A 24,049-nucleotide genomic window follows, 5' to 3' on the forward strand; every position below is an offset into this window, starting at 1 on the left:
AACAGAGATAATAGCAGGATTCAAGGCCTGAACCAGGCAGAGGCCAGATGTTACAGGAGTGGAAAGACCAGCCTGGTTGGAGGTCAACAGATATCGGGGTCAGTGGGGAGAGGTGGCAGGAGAAGAAGTTGGAGAAATGAAAAAGGGCCAGGTCGGGTAGAGGCCCTTGAAGCCATGGCAAAGAGTTTGGAGTTTATTTTCTGAGAAAAGGGAAACTCTTAGATGACCCTAAGTTTCTAATTAGGGACGGTCATGATATGATTCATGCTTTAGAAAGCCACTGTGCAGAGAATGGATTATAGGGAAGCAAGAAGAGAAGAAAGAAGACCAACTCGAAGGCTGCTGAGGTAGTCCAGTGCGAGATGGTGGTGGTTTGGATGTGGACAGTAACAGTGGAGATGACGATAAATGGAAAACACAGGGCTGTATTTTGGGTAGAGCCTACAGAACCTGCCAATGCGCAGATGTAGGGAATAGGGAAAGCAAGGAGTCAGGACTGACTCCTACTTTTCTAGTCTGAGAAATTGGATGAATGATCCATGATCTGTTTACTTAGATGGGGCAGGGGAGGGGAGGTACTACTGACGTGGGCAAGAGCAAGAAGAAAATCAAGTGTCTTATTTTGGATATGTTACGTGCAAGGTGCTTATTTGACATTCTAGTGGCATTGTCAAGTAGGCAATTGGACAAGACGGGCTTAGGGAAGAGTCAGAGCTAAAGGTATAAATCTCATGTGTTCTGCAGACAACTGGTGTGGTGCATATTTATTGCTTCGTGGCTTGAAATCCAACCACCCACTTTCCCAAAAAGCTCCCAGGTCTCCCTTTTAATAGAATTGTCCCGTAGGCGTGGCAGGAGGCTAATTCCCTGTCTACAACAGCTCTGACCAGGCAAGTGAGCTGGAGAAGGGGATGGAGAGGTCATTGAAGGCCTTTGCACCTTCTCCACCCACTTCCTGAGGCAGGTGATTTAAGTTGGGCCCATCAGAGCCTCATTCATGGTGCTTTGAAGCTCCATCAAGTACCTCAAAGATGGAAGGCAAGTTCAAAGGTCACAACCATGTTGGTGGCCAGCATGTGTGAGTATGAAACTCTCCCTGAGGCCTGCCCTTCACTGCAGTTCCTGCTGCTGAGCCCCCACCTCTTTTCCAGGCCTGGTTTCCCAGCTCCCTCCTAGTTTGGCAGCACCACAATGGACTTTCAAAAGATTTACTTTTTGCTTACAGCAGCCAGAGTTCCGTTGTGTTGCTTATCATCAGGAACACTGACTAATATTTATATTTAATGCCATGGGGCTGGATGAGACCCCCCCAGGCTAACAGTATAGAGAAAGGAGAGGATGAGTTCTCTTACAGATGAGCTGTCTTTGGAACAAAGACTTAGAGCTACTATAGACTAAATTATATCCCAACAAAATTCATGTTGAAACCCTTCCCCACCTCCCAAAAATGGTATTTAGAGATGAGCTCTTTGGGAGGTAATTCAATTTAAATGATGTCATGAGGACGAAGCCCTCGTGATGAGATTAGTGCCTTCACAAAAAGAGACACTAGAGAAGTTGCTTCTTCCCATTCTCTCTCTCTCTCTCTCTCTCTCTTTCTTCCTCCCTCCCTCCCTCCCTCTCTCTTTCTCCATGTGAATGTACTCAGGAAAGACCAATGTGAAGACACAGCAAGAAGGTAGCCATCTCCAATCCAAGGAGAAAGGTCTCAGCAGACACTAACCCCACTGGCACCTTGATCTTGGACTTCCCAGCCTGCAGAACTGTGAGAAATGCCTTCCTGTTGTTTAAGCTCCCTAATCTCTACAATTGTGTTATGGAACCTGATTTCACTAAGACAGAAGCCAAAACCTCTAGGGCACCAAAAACTCCCAGTGGGGAAGATATTACTCACCTCTTCAGTAATAAGCCCTGCCTGGAGCATCTTCTCCCCAGAGCTGGATGGTTCTCAGGGATAAGGAGCAAGATAAGGCCTCCTAAGTGGGGATCCTGGTGTGGTAGGAGATGGGGTATTTCCTTTAAGAGCAGAAGGGGGTGAGAAGAATAGTCATAAGGATTTGTTACTACCAATGTGGCCATCAGTGACTTAGCCCGGGAGCGGATCTGTCATAGTGTGGAGAACACAGGCAATGTTACAGTGATAGATTAAAAAAAGAAAAGAAAAAAGAAGGGGAGAGGGACACAGCCAAAAGGGAGGAAGAGCCCCTGAGACACCAAGCAGAGCAACTTTTCCTATAGCAGGAGCCCTATGGGAGTCAGATACCCATAGAGTGTGACCAGCTAGGAGGCCGGACAGCACCGGTGGCATTAATCTCTGAGAATGTTCACCACCACCTCCATCACCCCCAAGTCCTTGCTCCTGCACCTGGGCCCCATTCCTCACCATCTCAGCAGCAAGGACACCAGCTACAAGTCTGTGTGGACTGGGATAGGCCTACCCCCAATCCTAGGGGGAGCACTCGGGTTGGGGGTTAGGCAGGGATGGGCAGTACTGACGTGAGATGCAGAAGGAAGACGTGCTCCCACCTACAGAGTATCTGTAATCTGGGTTGTAAAATTGGAACGCTCCCAGGCCTATAGTTTTCAAACTTTACAGCGCATCCAAATCACCCAAGAAGCTCATTCCCTAGAATCTATATTTTTCATAAGCCCCAGCCTCCTACCATGTCCAGGTGATTGAGAAATCTTACAAAGGGGCATGCATATCTTACGTTCTGCCTTCAGCAGGATTTGCCAATTTGGAAAGCATCATTTTCAACTGGACCTTTTGTAAGGAAAAGAAGGAGAGGGGAGGAGAAGAGGGGAAGGGAGGGGACGAAGGGATGGGAGGGAGAAGGAGGGGAGGAAAGGGGAGGGGAGGGGAACAAAAAGAAAAAAACTTCAAAAGTGTTTTCAAGTCAAATTGCAGCTCCCATGACTATAACCTTTAACCCCGAAGGTTAAAAAGTCCCATTGTACCTTTCAAATGTCAATCCCAGTGCTGAGCCTGAATTATCTAACCTTCAGCTTTAAAGAGCCACAGCAAAAAGGTCAGAAGAAAAACTACAGTACTTGGCAGGAAGTTTCTCTGCTGTGGATACTTGAAAGGTAGAAGACTTTCAGAGGGACACAGCCAAGAGAAGTCACCCATTTAAAATAAAAGAGCCTCAGCTGAGCGAGTCAAACCTTTGAAACAGCTTTCTTGTGACTTAATTTGAGCCCTTGTTGTTTACATAACTAGAAGGAATCTCTGGAAAACACAGAACTAGGCCCTCACCCCATGCTTCAAACATTTTGACAGCTGCGCAATGACTAGAACAGCATCCCCCAAAGTGTGACCTGCAGTAAGGGATGTTGGATGAATGAAGTGTTCCTTGTGGTTAAGTAAGTTTGTAAAGCACTGGGTTAAACCAAGTTAAACAGGTTTTGTTGCTACGTGACTTGTCAGAGCCCTTCTTATGCTAATGCACGTCGGTTATTGCCAGGACTGCAAAGTGGGCAGTAGTTCCATACCTGACTTCACCACCATGGAGCCTTGTCTTAAGCAGCGTCCCTCAGCACTATGGTTCCATGAAACTCCTTCAAGATGTACAGCAAGCCCCTCAGTCTCGAACCCACGCCTTCCACACCTCGCCCCACCCCAGATTTCCTGCCTCATTGCCTTACACACACACACACACACACACACACACACACACACACACACACACACTCTGCACCTGAAATTCCAACCACACCAGCTACTTGCCCTTTACAAAGCGTTTAAAACACCTTCGCTCAGGCTGCTCCCACCACCACGAATGCCTTCCCTCCATCTCTTTACCCTCAAACTTCTACTCATGTTTTGAACCCTTTCTCAAACATACGGCCTCCGTGGACCTTCACCTGCTCCCTCTTGCAAAAATGAACTGCTCCCTGCTCTGGACTTTGTCACAGCACTGATCCACCTGCACTGTGATTAGCCCGTCTCTCTTTTGTTAATTGGGAGCTTTGAAAAGGCTGGGAGTGTGAGCTGACTATGGAAATGAGTGTTGGCAATACTGATGGCTTCCATCTGTTGGCACTTCCTAAGGCCAGGCATGACTGTAAGCCCGTGACATGCATTCACACATGCCATCCTCACCACCTCACTCACTGGGTAAGTGCAGTGATTATCGATGATTATTATCCCTATTTTACAGGTGAGAAAGCCAAGACTCAGAAAAGTGACCTCACCCAAACTCACATGGACAGTGAGTGGCAGAACTTGGATCCAACCTTAGGCTCTCGAACACGACAGTATTTCAATTAAGAGCAGCCGAGGCCAGCCCAATTCCAGGGCTGGCTGACTCGGCAGGGGCACGATGTCATCCAGGACTCAGGTTCCTCACATCTCCGCACTGTGCATCCTCAGTGAATCAGCACTGCTCTGGGGCTGGCTACCTCATGGTGCCAAGACAGAGGCAACAATTCCAGCCAGCACATCCAGACATGACAATGTCCAGAAAAAAGAAAGGGAACATGGAGTGGAAGTTAAGGGCATTATCTCTGAGCCAAATAGCTTTACTTCCTAGGTGCATGACCATAGGTGAGTTAGGAGTACGCAAAGCTACAGGAAAAATGGAATGGTCTATGTTGAAAGGAGCTCCCGTCTTCTCTCTTTCACCTCAGGTTTTTGCCTATAACATTCTTCCACCCCTTCTTTGCCTAACACACACCTCTTCTTTCTTTAGGAATGAACTTCCACCTCACCTCCTGCAGGAAGCCTTCCCTGATGGCACCCCACAGGCTGGGTTCAAAGTCCCTGCTGTGTGCCTCTGAGTACTCTGTACTTGTTCCATTGCACTCACATCCCAATACTATAATTACTTGTGCCTTTGTGTCTTCCACGCAAGGTTATGCGCTGAGGGAAGGCGGGAATCTCATCACCCGCCATCCCCAGTAACTGCTTCAGTACCCAGCATACAAAGAGCTTAAAAATTATCTACTGTATGTTCAAGCAGAAGACAAAAGGTCACTTAATTGAGGGATAGGGGCATGGGCTTGGCAATTCAGTTAGATCATCTTCAGGCCTGCAGGTAGACAATTTTCAAGCACATCAGCTTGTCCTTATTCGGGAAGCCTTAGACCCATGTCCAATGAACAAGGTGAGCCATGGGCACGAAGATGGCTCCTTAAGTTTTCTGCCACAATCTGGGATAACTTTCCCATAAATGTAGTTTAGAGTCATGAGGCAAAGCGCAGAATCATAAGTCGCGCAAACCGAACCAGAGGCTCAAGTCCTGACTGCCGCTTCCTCACCATGTTTTGGGGCAAGTCTCATCGTCTCTCTGGGCTTTATTGTCCTCATCTGTAAAGTGGGGATAAAAGCAGAACTTCCTCCAAAGGGCAGTTGTAAAGACGAAGTAAGACAAGTTATATACAGAACCAGGTACATAGTAAATCCCCAATAAATGTTGGTTCCTCTTAGCAGTTTGCACATTCATAGCGACAAAGCAGTGCAGAAGTGGTGACCTGTTTTATAACCAGAACTCTGGGCTTCGTCTCTGGAGCCACAAAGAGACTTTCTATTGAGGGTGGCATGATAAGCTAAGGGTGGAAGGTTCACTGGCCGAGCACACTACTGTCCCTCAACAAAGATGAACTCATGAAGATGGAGATGAGGTCATCGACAGCCTGAAAAATGCAGGACGGTGGGCAGGGTTGAAGCCAAGCTCTCTGAGTAATAATGGCTAATTGCATATTGAGTTGGGAAAGTGTTTTAGGAATAGAACTTTCATTAATTTTTCCTCTAGGACAGTTTTAGGAATCCCTGCAGCATACATTGCTCAAAAGCTCAACAGTAGGTTGAAAGAGTACTAGCCAAGGATTCGAGTCACTTCGCTTCTTGTCCTGGTTCTGCTTCTGGACCTTGAACAAGCGCCTTGCCCCTCTCTGGCCTCAGTTAGTCTCTTGGCAACCTCAAAAGTGCCTCTGAGTTCTGTGGCAGGTCTTAGAGCCTGACGGCTAAGATGGCGGCCTTCACTGAGTTTAAATTCCAGCTCTACCTCTTAGAAACTACAACCCTCCGCAAGTCATCCAACCCTCTAAGCAAGTCTGGAACTTGTGTGAATTGGGGATTATAATTGCACGAACTTCACAGGACCTACTACCTCTGTTTTCCTACCAGCTCTTATGAGGATTAAGACAGACAACTACATAAAGCTCTTAGCCAGTCCCCTCACATAAGCACTCAGTAAGTGGTAGCTATTATGATTATTTCAAGTTGGTAATTCTCTTGGCACTTTTGATGACAGTGAAACCTGGGAAAACCTCTCATAGACCATGCGTGCATCTGACAGAGATGCATAAATTCCCTCCAAATAGGGATATCCCAGCCCAGAGGACAGTGAGGAGCCGGGTCCCAGGGCTTTGGAGCTGTCTGCTTCATTCAGCCTCAGAATCCCAACCAGTCAAGCACCTTATCAAGGTCATTGACTCTGAGCCTCAGTCTCACTCGGCACCAGGCACACTTGGCTACTTAACGGATAGCTTCTCTTTTCAGCAGGGACTGACTCCACCCCAAAAAGAAAAAAAGTATGTGTAGGGTTTGGGGAAGTGACAAGCTGTACTTTGTATCCATCACTAGTTTTTTTAATGTTCTTTTTCAAAAGGAAAAAGAAAAACTTGGGCTCTACTAGTTGTTAAAAACCTGGGCTGGAGAATCAGACAAACTTGGATTTAAATCTGGGCTCTACCACTCACTATCCAAGGTCAAGTTACTTCATCCTCTAAGACTCGACTTTCTCATGTGTAGAAGTTAGAAACAGTACCTATCTCTTGGGGTTGCTGGAGGGATTAAATGTGATGATACAGGTAAAGCTCTTAGCATAACACCTAAGTCCTCAGTAAGAGTGTGATGTTATCATCACCAAGAAAAACTAGTGGGGAGTTAAATTAGCAAATGATAAAATAGTTAAGAGGCTGTGAATATTCATTAGGTAAGACATCAGTGGGGGTGTTTAGCCAGTTGGTAGACATTAGCCAAGCACAGACAACCTAAGTGGCTACTGAATACTCAGGCACACTACAGAGAGCGTTGACCCAGCCATTCATGCTGGCCCTTGTTAACAGAGACCTAGCCTCCCTCCCAGCCCTGCCCTTTTTCTACTTGCTGGGTAACAGGCTAGTTCCTTCCCTTCTATAGATGTCAGTTTCCTTAGTTATTAGAGGTAAGGATTGGACTGGAAGGTGTTTAAATTTCTAAATCCCTATCATTTAAGGATTGTGCTAAATTCCTACGCAATTGTCATTTACACATTCATCTGGTTACCTAATCATGTCCCTAATTAAATCTTTCATAGTTTTTTAAATTTGTCACCTTTAAGCCTTAGAGTAGATTTGGAGAGAAATGATGTCTTTAAATTTATTTATACTCTGCCTTGGAATCTCTTGCAGAGAGGGCATAAGCTTTGGAGTCAGAGAGCCTGGGCCCAGCACGGAGGTCTGCCACTTGCTAAATGTGAGACCCTGGGAAGGTCACTCACCTCTCTTAGCCTCAGTCTATGTAGCTGTGAAATGAGAATAAAGACAACTTCCACACTGGACCACTGCAAAGATTACAGGCCAAAGGAATGGTTCAAAGGAGGGCAAAGAAATTCAGGCCATTCCATGCCAAGTCAATCTCTCAGGGCTTTCGCCAACAAAGTGGGGTTAGACACTCACTTCTGCTGCATTTACACCTGGGGTCTGCTCGCACCATCTCTGACTACCCCTAAGGATAGGGTCCACCTGATAACATAGTTGGCACAGAGGAAACAGAGAAAGAAACCAGACCTGAAGATGACACTGGAGTCCCAATGCCCATCCATGATACTTCATGTTACATGAGGCAAAATGTCATTTTTTTCTTGAAAAAGAAAAACTAAGTGAGATTTTATTTTTTCCAGGGCAGTTATCACTTAATACATAACTTATTTCTCATGCGTATTATTTATTATGTTTATACCTCTTCTCACTAGAATGTAAGCTCTATGAGGGTAGGGTTTTTGTGTCGTTTGTTCACTGATATATCCTTAGCACCCAGCTCAGTGCCTGGCACATAGTAGGTACTTAATAAATATCTATTCAATGAATAAATGAAGGTGCTTTGAAATCTGGAGAATGCTGCAAATGTCTACAATAATAACTACGATGATTAAGATTTATTTTTTCATTTGCTGACTGGAATTGCCATTTAGCTGATATCCTGACATGGAGCCAGACACTCCTCAGAGTTAAGACAATGGAAACATTCAGTGCTTCATGTCAAAGGCAAAATGTCGGAACAGGTAACAGGGTCTTGGCATTTGAGTGTTCTCCCCCCTGAGAGCCTGTCCCTAAAATTCTGTGTCTCTCAGGTCCTCTCCTTGATACTCTTCTCATTCTGCGTGTTCTCCCTCATGAGCCCATCTTCTCCCACAGTTTTAAATACCTCTTTCTTTGCTAAACATCCCAGACCTTTTTCTCTCGTCCTGACTTCTAGAGCCAGATATCAAGCTGCTAACCTGATTATTTCACTTGGATGGACTGGGCACAGAACCAGTGCAGAGTGAAAATTTGGGTCCCTTGTTCAAAATTTATTAAGAATTTTAAGACAGTGACAGCAGAGCATTAAACCAAGTGCTGACCCTTCTGGGCGCAGGGCAACCTCCCAGGTTACATACCCAACAAAGCTGGCTTTGACCGCAGACACTTCAAGCTCAGTATGTCCAAAATTTAACTCATCATCTCTCTCCCACCCCAACATGCTCCTCCTCCTAAGTCCCTCGTCTTAAAGAACAGTCCCACCTTCTACCCAGTGACGCAAGTCAGGGTGCAGCCCTTCACCATCCTCACCACCGAAGCCTACTGAGTCTACTGCCCAGAGGCCTCTGCCATGTATCTTCACCTCTCCTTTCCCTCGGATGCTCCCCTAACTTGGCCAAGGTCCTTCCTGCAACAGCCTCCTAACCACACCCTGCCTCCCATCGCACACCCGCTCCAAGCCATTCTGCTTCTCACTGCAGAGTGATCTTCCTAAAGTGCAAATCCTTAACATAAAGTCCAGACTCCTCAATATGACATATAAGGCCTGCGTGATGTGACTTCCACTTCCTCACACAGCAACACCATGATCTTTGTTTAGCTCCTCCCCACAGGCCATTCTTGTGGCTTGAAACACCCTCACTCTTACCCCTTTCCCCTTCCTTAGGTTTCTGCCTAGAAACCTAATGCTTCCTTAACCACTGGAGACCCAGGTGAGCACCTCTCTTCCAGGCACCCTCAGCCCTTGCTCTTCCCCCATCACAGCATTATTCATGAAATAATATAATTCTAGTTTGCTGGTCCAATCCTTCAATAGGTAGTGAGCTGTTGAAGGTGCCTCTACATTCCTGGGACTGGCACAATGCCTGGCTACTTAAGGCCATTGTAGCTCTATCTGAGGCAGGTTCAAAGTAGGAAAACAGAGGGTGGTGATCTTCTAACTGATGAACCAAAATTAAATAGATAAACTTGTTCCATCAACGCACCTTTTACAAAGTCTCTCTAGAAAACATATGAGAGACACCAAAGACACAAACAGGGAGGAAAACAGATCCCTGGGTAAGCAACAAACATTTGTATTCCCCATGACTTCATTTTCTGGTATCCCGATCATTTAAAAACTTGAAAAAGAACAGGATGTCTTTTCTTTACCCGCATACCTAATTATCAAGAATACTGAAACTGTTTATATCATTTTAGGGGAATAAGATAAGAAAATGTCTCAAGAGGAAACATGACCCATACTTTAAAAGATGGACATCATATGCGGGAAAACATTCTGAATGAGATCAATATAAACAGGGTTCACTGTATTTTAAATAGCAGGATTTAAGTAGGCTTTTATTCATAATCACGATGGACAGTCCTTTAAATTATGCTGAAGCATCAGGGGGACAAAAGAAGAGAGGGGAGTCAGTAATGGCCCAGAAAGCCTATCTGCGGGATCCTAAATGAAGCAAAATTAAAATGCATTTTTTTCCAGAAAGCCAAACAAATTATAAGTAGGAACAATTGGGTGACGACAATTCCTCTAGTAAAAAAATATAAGTAATTTTGTTTTCCTATTTATAATAGGGCTAGAAACTGTCAGAGTCCTCCAGTTACATGTGGGCTGGTTTGAAGCTGAGCTTTAATTTAGGATAAAAATACTCAGGGAAGAAATAGGGCAGGGACTTTGGTCTAGATAGAACTGTAACCTACACTTAAGAATACCCAGCTAGTTAGTTCCAGATTTGAACCATGAAACCACCAGGGAATAAACTGTTCACCCTGAGAAAGCTAGGGTTCTGAATTGTCAAAGAATTCTTCTCATCGTCTAAAAATGCAAATAAGGAGCAATTGTTACAAGTTATGTCAACTAAAAGCACTCTCAGAGACATGTTTATTTCTTAGGGAAAAAAGAGGGTGCTTTCGTGCTTTAGTTTGGACTTGTGAGCCCAGGTTTACCAAGTAATGCTCAGCACCATTTTACAGGGCTTCTGGTTAAAGATTCCATTTTGATTTTAATGGAGAGATCCGATAAGTCTACAATCCAGGTAAGCTCCTATCTCCTCTCCTCCGTCTACCCAGAGAACAAACTAGAAGACCTGAGTCCCGGGAAGTAGTCGACATAGGCGGATATTTCTAATTTACCCATAGAAAACTCTCCAGTTAAAAAACAGGTTAGCTAGTAATCTATTTAAAACCGCGGCTGACATGATAAATGAAACAGAATAAATGTATACAGCGAGTGAGCCTCCTCAAGAACACGGGGGGACCAGAGAGCTTCTGCTGACAGCGACTTTCCCGTCAGTGGCCTGTCTCTCTTGGAGGCAGCTGTCAATCACGGGCCAGCCTGCGCTCCCGGGGGAGTTCATTGTGCCCGCAGACAGTTGTGGAATAACTGCTCCTAGGCGTCGGAGCAGCAGATGGAGTGTATCTGTCAATCATTGTCACTAATTATTAACTTCTGTCACTCAGAGCAAGGCAACATCTCGGCGCCTGATCCGCTGTGATTTGATCTGCCACGCCACCTCGGAGACAGACAGAGCAACCCTTCATTCTGGTCACACTCTCAGCACTTTGCTGGGTCAGTCGCAGTGACTCAGTGTTCGCTCCCTGACTGGCTGGTACACGTGGGTGTGCTCGCAAGCAGGCTTCCGGAGGCGCAGCCACCATGAGGGGTCTCCTCCCGGGGGCCAAGGCCTGGGGCGCTCCTGCTCATTAATTATTGAGAAAGGAGGGTTTTATCTTGGCCGCTGGCAGAACTAGGGCCAAAGTGTAAGAGAAGACCAATTTGGAGGGTTTTCTTCCCTTCACACAACCCTGGGACCAGCGATTATCAGCCAAGTGCACATTGATTATATTCCTATGATCTTTTCTCAGCCCTCTGATTTTGGAGCTGAAGATGTCAGCCTGAATAATTAATTAAGGCATCTGTAGCAGGCTTTGCAAACAGGAGCTGCAACTAAGGGGATATTTGCTACCCTGGATTCAGAGCCTCTTTTGACAAGACTGGGAAGAGAGCTTCTAGATCTTCAAGGCCAATGTTCCCAAATTGGGACATGACTTGTCCAAAGTCACACAGGCTACTGCACTGGCACCCACAAGGAGACCTCTCACCCAAGCACATATGTAGAGTTCAGGAGCTCCTTTGTACTGTGCCAGCTGCCCAGCACCAGACCGTTTGGGAGGATGGACAAAGCCCCCTCGGAGAGGCTGAGTCAGCGTGGTAGTCACCCACCCGCACTCTGAAGTCAGACTGTGGGGAGACCTTGGATAAGTTGCTCTACTTCTCTGAGCCATGATTTCCTCACTTCAAAACAAAGATAATTCTAGAACCTTCCTCAAAGGCATGCTGCAAGAGTTAAACGAGAATATTTCAGGTTAAAGTACCCAGCCCAGTGCCTGCCTGTCACATTTGAAGTTCTCAATAAATAATAGCAATGATAGTTCACACCAGACCAGTGCAGGGGCTGGTCTACTCCCAAAAAGTAAAAATTGGATTCTAAGAACCACTGGGAAATGCTCATCAATTATTATTTGTTTAAGTGCAAGTGACTAGATTGATGTTAGCCAAGCTCTAAATCTAACCTAGTTGTAATTCCCATAACTAGGTCCTTAGGGGCCCACTTTGGTCGGTTGACAAGGACTTATGGTAAGCATATCAATAGTTTATGTGTAAATAGTAATGCACACTCGGCTGAGTCTCTCCAAAAGCAGTTGTCCTCTTAGATAACTAAAGCACTCCCCCTCACTCAGTTGCCATTCCTATTTGATTTTGCAAACTCTTTCTTGATGGGAGATGCTCGGGGAAGTTCCAGCCCAACCCTGATTAGAAACCAAACCACATTCCAAATTCTAAATTCACATGGTCTGACTACATTTGCAAAAGCACCCTGCTGCTCCTAGCACCTGCCAGGGATGCTCTAGGTTACCAAGATGAAAAGCTGGTACTTTTCCCTGCCTCCAAGGATCCCACCAGACCCACTATTCCAGTTATAATGGCTGTGTAACAAAGTATCCCAAGACCAAGTGGCATAAAACATTCATTTATTATGCTCTTGGGTTCTGTGGGTCAGGGATTCAAACAGGGCAGAGCAGGGGTGGCTTGTCTGTGCTCCATGATCTCTGGGGCCCCAGCTAGATGCTGGACCAGCTGGGGCTCCTCAGGCATCTCTCTCTTTCTCCAAGTAGCCGCTTCACATGATCTCTCCAGCATGTCAGATGCAAGGTAATTAGGTTGCTTACATGGCAGCCCAGGAGTCCCAAGGAGCATGGAGAGGAAGAGGAGGGAAGGAGAGGGAAGGCCGGGGCAGGGGAGGGAATGGGGAAGAGAAGCTGCCTATCACCTTCTATGACCTAACCTCCAAAGTCACGCAGTCTCATTTCCTCTACGCTCTCTTGGTCAAGGCAATTATCAAGATCCATCCAGGTTGAAGACGAAGGTTAATCTCACATTATAAGAAGAGCATGAGTGGGATGTATATTGGTGCAGCCATCTTTGGAAATTACAATCCGCCACACCTTCCATGAGCATTCTCCTGGAGGCAGGAAGCTTGACTGACACCATCTCCAAGGAAGGCTCATGACTCCAGCTCTGGAAGAAGGTGAGAAACCTGGGGCGTCAGCTGAATGTCACACATAGGACAGACCCTCTGAAATCTTGAGTGGGAAGAGGTCTTGATGTTACTACCTTGACAGCATGCTCAGCCTCAGTACACGGTGGGTCTAATCACAGCCAGTGCCTGTGTCTAGCATTTACCTTGCCAGTTCCTTAGAATGAGTGATGGCCTCCAATTCCTGGAATGTGCTATTCTCCTCCTGCCCCTTTGGGGTTTTGGCATATTCCAGTTCCTCTGCTAGGAACTTTAAGGCCAACTGGGATAAAATGAATCACAGCATCGTAGCATGGTCACCAGGCAGAGTTACAGGGCAGGGCCCCACTTCACCCCAGCCTATGGCTGCCAGCAGCCTTATTCAAAGAGAGCCCAGTTCATATGTTCTTTCTTCCATAGGCTGTATATATGGGCTCCTTTCTGCTCTCTGCCATTAAACAGTAAGCCTTACTGTCTAAACAGCATCAAATTCTGTGGGCTTTCCAGTTGTATGTCTCAGGGACAGTCATGTACCACAATGACATTTTGGTCAATGACAGAGCACATATACCATGGTGGTCCCATAAGATTATACTGGAACTGAAAAATTCCTACCACCTAGTGATGTCATAGCCGTCATAACATCGTAGTACAACACATTACTCACGTGTTTCTAGTTATGCTGTTGTAACCAAGCATACTGCGCTGACAGTGGAATAAAAGGATAGCACATACAATTATATACAGTATATAATACTTGAAAATGATAATAAACAACCATGTTACTGGTTTATGTATTTACTATACTATACTTTTTATCAGTATTTTAAAGTGTGCGCTTTCTATCTATAAAAAAATTTGTGGGGCGCCCAGATAGCTCCGTTGGTTAGAGGGCGAGCTCTGAACAAGAGGGTTGCCAGTTCAATTCCCACATGGGCCAGTGAGCTGAGCCGTCCACAACTAGATTGAAGACAACGAGCTGCTGCTGAGCTTCCAGAGGAGCGGCCGGATGGCTCAGTTGGTTAGAGCAGTGAGCTCTCAACAACAAGGTTGCCGGTTCAATTCCCCCATAGGATGGTGAGATTGAAAACGGTGACTGGACTTGGAGCTGAGTGCGCCCTCCACAACTAGATTGAAGGACAACAACTTGGAGCTGATGGGCCCTGGAGAAACACACTGTTCCCAATATTTCCCAATAAAAAATTTTAAAAAATAATTTTGCTGTAAAACGCTGTGTTATGCTGGCAGGGCAGCAGTCTCATACATGTCATGTTTACCACATCTTTTGATTGCATCATTTTCTCTTGTGCTTGATTTAATCTTGTGTTGTTTTATAAATTGTGTACAGTGTTTATAAGTCTACAGCATTATACAGTAATGTCCCAGGCCTTCACATTCACTCACCGCTCACTGACTCACCCAGAGCAACTTCTAGTCCTGCAGGCTCCATTCATGGTAAGGGCCCTAGACAGGTGGACCGTTTTTTAATCTTCTATGTCATATTTTTACTGTACCTTTTCTGTATTTAGATACACAAATCCTTATCATTGTGTTACCACTCCCTACAGTATTCAGTGCAGTAACACGCTGTTCGGGCTTGTAGCCTAGGAGCAATAGGCCGTACCACACAACGTAGGTGTGTAATAGGTTATACCATATACTGCACACCATTGCACAACGAAATCACCTAATGATGCATCTTTCAGAATGTTTCCCTGTCATTAAGCGGTGCATGACGGCATAGTCAAGCCTCCAGCTTGGGTAACCAGGCCCAGAGCCTCACACAGACACTGCCCAGTAGAATTTTCTATGATGTTGGAAATGTTCTACACTATCCAATTCAGTAGCCGTTAGCCACATGTGGCCACTGAGAACTTAAAATGTGGCTAGTGCAACTGAGGAATTAAATTTTCACTTTAGCTTTATTTACTTAACTTGACTTGAAATTTAAATGGCCACACGTGGCTGGTTGCTACCGTATTGGACAGATTGCGTTCTCAGGTCTCAGAGCGGCTCTAAATCCTAAGGCAGAAAAGAGATGCGAGGCTCAAAGGCAACCCTATGGAAGGCAGGCTCACCTCCATGCCTCCAGTCCCCGTGGGTTCTAACTAGCTTGGAGCATCATTTTAAAAAGCGCGAAGAAGAAATTGCGAAAGGTGAGTTCAGAACCCTTCTCGACTGATTGCTCCATTCAATCCAGTCTTTTCTGAAAAGTACATTCAGACTGCTAAGTATCAGAAAGCCAGGGCACTGGAATTCAGCCTGGGAAAACCAACAGGCTTCTGCCTTGAGCATCCTCTCCATCACACCGGCACCTGCACAGAAAGCAGAAAACATCCCCGGCCAATTTTTTGTCTTTTAATTCTGAGACCAGAATGCCAGAACTACCCAGCAGGTGGTGAAAGGGTTTGCAGAGTGTGCTGCGGAAGGAATCTGAAAACACAGGCCTGGCCATCACCTTAATCTGGGGCTGGCAGGAGCTTCAAGCAGAACTAATGGCTCTGTTATAGACCTCATTATCCGAATGGGATTTTTACCCTTTTCCTTACTGTGATTGTGGGGTTTTTCTTCCCATCTGCTATTGAGCGAAAGGAATTTTGTAACAATGTTAAATTATTTGCCATTTCCGGGAGGGGAAAAAAATCAATTAAAAAAGAGTCAAGGGAGAGCGTAAAATGAATTTCTTCATCATTTGTGCTGATCATTTAAGATAGGATTTTCCTCTGCGGGGAAACTGCAAGAATAACAGGGCATTTGATAAAGAAAAAAGTTCTCTCTCACTGGTGGTTAACATTGCCATCACCCACCCTTTCCTGCAAAAGGGGTTTGGAATTCTCCAGTGCAGTCTCCAGGTTGGTGTAGCCTCCTCAACTTCCCCGATCGACTCTAATTGGGGGTGTTCAGCGAAGGAGGTCCTATGTGGCACCAGCCATGCCATGCTCGCTGTGGACAAATGCATTCCCTTTACAAAATACCAATGCATGTTGTCCCTCCTGTAGATCTTCCTGGGGGAAACCTGGCTGCCCTCCCTTCTGATGCCTCTCTTCTGAGAAAACGGAATGAACGCCTCACACCAAGCCTCCTTGCCCGTCCCTTCATACTTAGCCAGAAACTTCCAGCACTGTAAGCCAGCCTCTCTACGTGCTCTCATAACCTCTGACAACTCAATTCACTAACCATATTTCCGTTGGAGAAACTTTTATAAAATATTACAATCAATTCAATTGCATTAACACATTTGAACCTCTAAGTTCAACACTGGAAAACACAATACTTCTCTATTACATCAAGTGTCTGGTCAGATATATATCACACAAAACTGAAACCAGAGGCACTGGGGGACCCTGTTTACCCCAACTTAGCAAAAGGAATTATCTGACAGTTGGAAATGAAAAACTACTAATAAACATTATGGTTTATTGAAAAGTTTAAACAATAAGATTAAGGAAACTTCTGCAATATTAAGAAATGTATATTATCCTACTTTACCTTGCTTGGGGAATTCCTCAAGGATTTATTATTCTGTTACACCACCAAAAAGCCTGTGTTATGTTAAGGGATTCTGCCATCCTGCCTGCATTCCACATGAATCTAAAATTAAGAGGCAATCTTTCTTCAGCACATTGTACTTCCCTAAATTAGGTTTGGTTTCCAGAGCAGAATTTGGAAGTCGGTGTGTTTTTTCTCTGGGTAACCATGGGCCCCTAATAATAAATGCTCTAGAGAAAAGAGTCCCCCTTTCTCTAGTGCTTTTGTTGTTAGCGCTGAAACATATGCATGTAAGGCAGGTGAGGATGCTGGGATGGGAAACTGACCTCCGGGCCGAGCCCAGGGTACATACAAAGTGATGAAGAGGAGCCAGGGGCCGCTGCAGGGAGTGGGCTGGCCTTAGGTCAGCCAGGAACAAAGAGGTCCTTGGGTGTTTCAGGCTTCCAGAAAGCAGCCTCCAAAATCTTCATAGATCGTGAATTGAGTGGCCTTGACCCATAGAGCAAAGTCCTCCTTCCTGGGCTGCCTCGTTCCTTGCTTTCAGAGCTCATCACTCAGTGGGTTGCTACTTGGCCCACAACAATTCTCTCTCTAGGCATGAGGGATTTCATATCAGAGTCAGGCTAGAGTGTTGTTGTCAGGATGTAAACCTCCAGATGGGGAAAGAACTGAGCCCGTGGCCAGCCATCGAACACCCTCTCAGGGCTCGCATTCGTAGACAGTATTGCTAATGACGCCCAGATGTCACCTCAGCCTGGGAGACCTACAGAAGGACTTTTTAAGCCCTCCTCTGATGAAGGTTGAGTCCCCAGACTCACACACCTTTGGTCTAGATTCTGCTCCCCCTTGCTGTCTCCGTTCCACCCTATATCACTCCAGCTCAACCCCTTGACCAGTATCCCCTAGAAATCCATTCACACTGAGCATTTGGTGACCTCCAGTAGAATTTATTAAGATTTGGTTAGTATGGGGAGTGCGGAGAGGAGAGAAGCAGAGGCCTCACCAGACAGTACAAAGCATGCCACCACCCAGTCCCGGTTCCAGCTCAGTGAGGATCCCACAGCTGAGTAGCAATGGGCATTCCACCACCCCAGAGACATTTCCTCTACCAAGTACCCATGACTTTGAGTTGTTTCTGCAATGGGGGAACAAAGCACCAGAGTCATCACCCTTGCAGCCTCCCAGGAGGATCAATTGCAAGGGTTGGGAGATGCAGCCAGATCTCCCCTACATGTGGCTCGCAGGATACAGCCTTGGCTAGGATTTGGTTTCTGTTCTCCTCATTGCTAATTAGCACCTACAGAGGAGAATCTGTAGTCCTGGTGGTGTTCACGCCAGCCCAGCCTGAACAGCAGGGTGTTTAGACCCAGATGGAGAGGATCCGTGTGGACGGCCGGGACAAAGACATGTGCATTATTATCTCAAATACACCTGACTCCTTGGGTAGCCTCTAGAAATCTTTGTGTTTCCGAGTCTCAGTTTACCCCCACTGCAAAATGAGCATCATTGTCTGTCCATACTCACACTGGTTAGATCTTTGCTGGTGTTGGCATCTTTTATAATCTGAAACTCCAAACCCAATCTACTTTGTTCCAGAATCGCTTTATCTCACCAACCTGCTGCTGCAGCTATTTAACTCTTACCCCTCTCCTTACAATCTAATTAGCTAAAGACCCTTCGGTCTTTTGAACACCCCCCTCAATTGGAGGTGTGAGGGCAGAGCTTGGCTCCCACAGGTTAGCTCATTTAGGACTTGCATTCATCCACTATGTTCATGTATGTTGGAAATGTCCCCAAATGCATTTTAATCTCCATCTGCCATTATAGGGAAATTTTCCCAAAATTTTTTATTATTGCATCTTGTAGTTCTAGAATGTAATGTTTAACCATCAAACCTCAAGACAGGCAGTCTTGTATATTAAGCTCCAAATCTTTCCTCTCTTGAGAATTTCTACATCATAAATTGTTAGCTGAAAACTCAAAAATGTAATGGTTTGCATTGGTATTCAACTGCATCCTTTGTTGTTTTCTGCATCCATTTGTTGCACAATGGAATGAACACTGAAACCTAACTCTCCTCAGGCCCACAGAAAGTGAACAGGCAACTGCATTTCTAGTCCAAGGAAGGTCATTTTGCCAAACTGGACATCCCAATGATGCCCACATATCTAATTCTCAAACTTTGGGGAAAGAAGCCAGTGAGGCCAAATATAACAGAAACCACTCAGATACACAACAGTACCCACTCATAGTGACATCTGTGCCTGGTCCTGTAGCCACAGCCTCCACACCGTCTAAACCCTCTCATGTGAAACCTCTAAATGCAAGCATACCCTGTGCTTTGCAGAAAGTTGGGGGTGAGCAGCAAAGAGGGGCAGATGCCAAAAACGACAATGCTCGTCTTACTGAGCATCAGGAGTCCTCCCTGCTTCACAGAATCTCTGGGTGAAAGGAAACAGCATTTGATTCCCATTATCCCATTTGCTCTTCACAACCTCCTCCTGTTAGGTAGGTATTATTGTGTCCATTTCACAGATGGGGAAACTGAGGCTCTGAAAAGCAGTTACTTGCCAGAAATCACACTACTAGGGAGTTGCAGAGGTAGGAACTTGTATTCAGGTCTGTTCACCTTTATAGCTCTTCCCAATAGTTATTCATAGTCCAATGTACCCCACCCCACTCCCCATGCCCACCCCTGTCATCCAATGTCGAAATCCCTACTGCAGACTCCATATCTAGTGGCCATCCTCTTTTTGCTCAAACACCTGGATGGAAAGGGGTTCACACCCTTCTGAAGCAGCCCCTGTCCCCCCTTTCTTGCCCCTACTTTCTTGCCATTACACTGGGGAAAGCCAGGAATCTTTCCACCCTCAGAGACAGGATATTAAGAAGGAAGCCTTAGAGCTAGCTTTTAAAAATATTTAAATTAGAGAGAATCTTTCAAAATGGGAAGAAAAAAGAGAGAGAAAAAAAACAAAAACAGAAAATGCAGCCACAGCCAGGAACCTAACCTGCTCCAAAGCATTCGTCAATTTCACTTCTTTAAAGGAAATAGGAGCAGGTGAAGGGAATGGATGATGGAGAAGACACCACTCTTGGTACCCAATTTCCAGGGGTCTGAGTGGGTCAGGCTGGACCCATCTGGGAGATGGCTCCTACCATCAACCCAGTTGAACTTCCAAGGAAGCTTGGGTTGGCTTTTCTTACATCCTTACACTGTGTCAAAAAATAAAAGCAAAAAACAAACAATCGGAAAAAAAACAAAAAACGTTGCCACTAGGGAAAGGACACAAATTTTTGTGGATTAGCAGAGAACTGCAACAGCTCAATTCAATTCAACTGAGAGGTTGGAACCAGCTTTGCTGTTCCACATGCTTATGGAATACCAGGCTTTATTTTAGTATCTTAACCTGTCACTGTATCTCCTAACTACCCAAGAAGCAGATACTATTATTGTCCCTGTTTTATACATGAGGATCCAAAATCTTTCTTTTCTCTATACTCTGACCCAATCAGTCACCCCTCTGAGCCTCAGTTGCCCTCTGTTGATAGCAAGTGGCAGAGCTGGAATTTGACCCCACTGGGTTTCAGGGCCCGTGCTCTTAACCACTGCCTCAGTATATTGTGACTGTAGGCATGGTCTCACAAAACGACAGGCAGTATGGGTCTGTCCATGACCTTTATGAGGTCAAAATCAACCAACCAACAAGCTGAGTAAACATCATACAGAAACCACAAGTCCAAAATCACTGGGTCAGAGCAGAGGACACTAAAAAGCTTCTAAATCCATTTTCAAAGCCAGTATAACATTAAAACCTTACAAAAGAAGAACCCAAAATGAAATGTCTTATTTATGAATACTGAATAATGATCTAAATAGATTATTAACAAACAGAATCCTGCCACATATTAGAGGACTAACATACAGGACTAAATGGAGTTCATCCCAGGAATGCAAGGCTGGTTCAATTTTAGAAACTATTTCTTAATTCAACAAATCAAAAATAGGGACTATATGATCATCTTATAGATGCTGGAAAAGAATTTACAAATTTCAACATTCACTCCAAATTTTAAAAAGAAAAATTCTTAATAAAATAACAATAGATGGACATACACTAACATGGTCTACACATCTTAAGCATCAAAACAAAATCCAGACAACACTGAGTCTTGGCAAGAATGTACAGCAACCAGAACTCTCATACATTGTTGATGGACATGCAAAACACTTTGAGAAAAGGTTTGGTACTTTCTTATCAAATTAAGTATATGGCAGGTCCTCAATATTATCATAAAACAATGATGAACGAAAAGATATTTTCATTCATCATCGTTTCATGATAACATTGATGAAATGCCATAGGAACTTGATACAAACAAGCCTAACTCTTGTTATAAACTCTTGATATAAATCAATTAGCCTAATGTAAAATTGGTTTCGTTATATGTGGTTTCCCTTAAAGTCCAAGAACTTGTTGTCAATGTTAAGTGATGACTTATGTACACCAACCCTGCAACCCAGAAATTCTATTTGTATGTATTACCAAGAGAAATGAAAGTAAATGTCCCGAAAAAGACTTGTATGCAAATGTTCATACCTTTATTCAGTCCCAAACTGGAAGTGATCCAGCTTCCATACTAGCAAATAGGTAAGAAAAAAAAAAGGAAAGGTAAACCCAAGATAATCAGCTGAAAAATCTATTAGAAAATCTGAATTTCAGTAAGATGACTGACTACAGATGTAATATGCTTATAAAAATTGATACCTTTTCTATATATAAATCACAAGCCATTAGAAAGTATACAGTAAGAAAAGCAAATCCTATTTATAATTGCAACAAAAAAGAAATTTGTTAGGCTTGTTGAAATAAGCCTAACAAGAAATGTGCAGAATCTACAAGAGGAACACTTTAAAACTCAACTGAGGGTGTACCAGGCAGTAGAGCCTAAATGATGTTGCAGGAAAAACCAGCACCAAAATCTCAGTGACTTAACACAATAGCAGCTTATTTTTCTCACCTGAAGTCAGTTGTGTATATCTCAGCAAATGTTCAAGACAGCTGTCCTCCGTGTGTAGCTCAGCAACGAGCTTGCTTTGATCCTGTAATGCCTCATGCTCCCATGATCACCAAAACAAGGGAAGACAAAGTAGAGAATCACGCTTGGGTTTGTCAATGCCTCAGCCCCAAAGTGTCACATGTCACTTTTGCTCATATTTCACTGACCGGAACAAGTTATGTAGCCTCCTGTCATCTGCAAGAAGCGGCAAAATTCAGGGGAACAAATTAAATACTTGGTGAGCATTTACTGCCTCTACCCCAGAGTAAATGAAAGTCAGATTGGGATCTTGATTAAAAAGACTCGCTAAAGATATCACTTCTCCCTAAATTATGCTATAAATATAATCCCAATTAAAGTACAAATAGGATATTTCTTGGAACAAGACAAGTAAATCTTAAGTCTATATGTAAAACATGTAAGTATACCCAGAAAATTCCCGGAAGCCTGTCTAGTATGCTACCATTTATATAGAAAAGCATATGCATTGAAAATGTACAGAAAGATACATAAGAAATTGCTAACAGGGGTTTCCTCTGAAGAGGAAACTGGAAATCTGGAGTGGAAAAATCGCTTTTCATTTTATATCCTCTAATAGTTGTTTTTTAACAAGTAAATATAAAACAATTGCAATTTTTTAATCCCTAGATAAAAATCATTGTGCTAGAATCATCAGGATGAAATCAGCAGAATTCCAGGGAAACACAGCTGTATGTAGAGCTCTTTTGTGGGGTAAGGAACTGAGTAGGGAAAGCGCCTCCAGCCAAATGACCTGAATGATACATTTGGCTGGGCACTGAGTTTTCAGAGAAGAGCAATACTTCCCAGTCAAGTCCACCTGGGTTCGCATCCTTCGTTTGCCACTTACTAGCTGTGTGACTTCAGTCAAGTTTCTTCACCTCTCTGTGCCTGTTTCTACATTCCTTAAAAAGGGATTTCTTACATTTACCTCTGTTACGATGATTAAATGACACGATACAGATAAGGTGCTTAGTTAAAGGCTTAGCATAGCAAGCATTTAATTAGTAGTAGCAGGAGAAAGGTTAAATTAATTATTGTACCCTGGTACTCTAGAATATTATATGGCTTTCGGAAAGAATTAGACAGGGCTAGGCCTGATAACATGGCAAGATCTCCAGGCCCATTTTTACATGAAAAAAAGCAAATGAGAGATGAGAGTATATAACAGGATTGCATCTGGGGTGGGGGGAGAAAACTGTGTTATGATTTGACTTTGATGTTTGGTGTTTTTTTAATCAAATGGCTATGCTATTAAAACGTCTGGAAGGCTACATGCCTATCTGTAAACGGTAGTTAGTATCTCTGGAGAGGTTTGGGAAGGAAGAATGGGAGGCATTTTCGCTTCTTACTTTATGCACTGCTGTATTGTTTGAGCTTTTCACGGCTAGTTGATCACTTTTTTGATTTTTTAAAAGAAATACTTTTTAATTAGACAATTAATGGGAATTAGGAATCAGGTGCAGGCCTCCGCAGCGGCCCGGCCAGTGGGGACACGAGGCCCACTCCCGGCTCTCAGCACGGACACCGGCCCTCTCGCTCCGGCCACGGGGACGCGGGGCCCCGGAGCGCGCAGCCCCGCAGGCCCGGGCGCCCGCTGAGCCTGCGCGCCGCGCCGCCGCACCATCAGCGCCGCCATCAGCCGCGCGGCGTGCGGCCCCGCGCCCCGCTGCTCCCGACCGCCGGCCCCGGCAGCAATAATGAGGCACAGCACCGTGACCGCGGCCCCGGGCTGCGCCGCCGCCAGCCGCGCGGGCGCCGCATTAGCATTTTAGAGTCCTTCCTATTTGTTCTTTTGTGCTTGCTTGTTTTCCAGCCCGAATGCTCGGCACAGCCCACCCCGCTGTACTTAGCAGAGGGGCCACCGAGGCAGAACGCAGCCGCCTTGGTTTTAGAAGCCGGGCGGGCTGCCTCTGGGAGACCCCTGCCTCCCGCCCTGCCCAGCCAGACCTCTTTTGGGACCGCATGCCAGGGGACGCAGAAGGGGCAGGCTTCGCCTCAGAATTGACCCTGAGTGGGGTCTTCTCCCAGGGAATTCCCTGCCGTCCGTCCCTGCATCTCTGGCCATGGCGCACAAGCTCTGAAGCCAGACTGGCGTAGGCTCAAGTCCTGGCTCTACCACGGAATGCTGTGAAGCCCTGGTCTACAACCTCGTCGATGTGTGCCTCAGTTTCCCTGGCTTTATAAATGAAGCCGAGTACCTATCTCCTAGGAGTAAATGCTTGTAAAGCACTTATCTTAGTGCTTGACACATTATCTAATTTATTCTTTAACAATCCTGAGAGGTGGGTATTAATACTGTCAAAGAAAATGGGGCTCAGAGGGGTGAAGTGGCAGAGGTCTTGACAGCTAGGAAACTCCTGCACTGCTGGGGATAGCAGCCGTGAGCAGACGTATTTGTC

At 45.1% G+C, this 24,049-nt stretch overlaps 1 long non-coding RNA gene across 1 annotated transcript; it reads right to left on the reverse strand.

The window, feature by feature from the left end:
- Positions 1-1,894: 1,894 nt before the first annotated feature.
- On the reverse strand, positions 1,895-21,211 carry LOC141572362 (uncharacterized). The gene is made up of 3 exons (XR_012497720.1): positions 21,170-21,211; positions 2,712-2,764; positions 1,895-2,016 (listed from the first exon to the last, which is right to left on the reverse strand). It is a non-coding gene; the product is annotated as an uncharacterized LOC141572362 (long non-coding RNA).
- Positions 21,212-24,049: the final 2,838 nt, after the last annotated feature.

The sequence above is a fragment of the Rhinolophus sinicus genome, linkage group LG06 (genome assembly GCF_036562045.2).
Source record: "Rhinolophus sinicus isolate RSC01 linkage group LG06, ASM3656204v1, whole genome shotgun sequence".
NCBI lineage: Eukaryota > Metazoa > Chordata > Mammalia > Chiroptera > Rhinolophidae > Rhinolophus > Rhinolophus sinicus.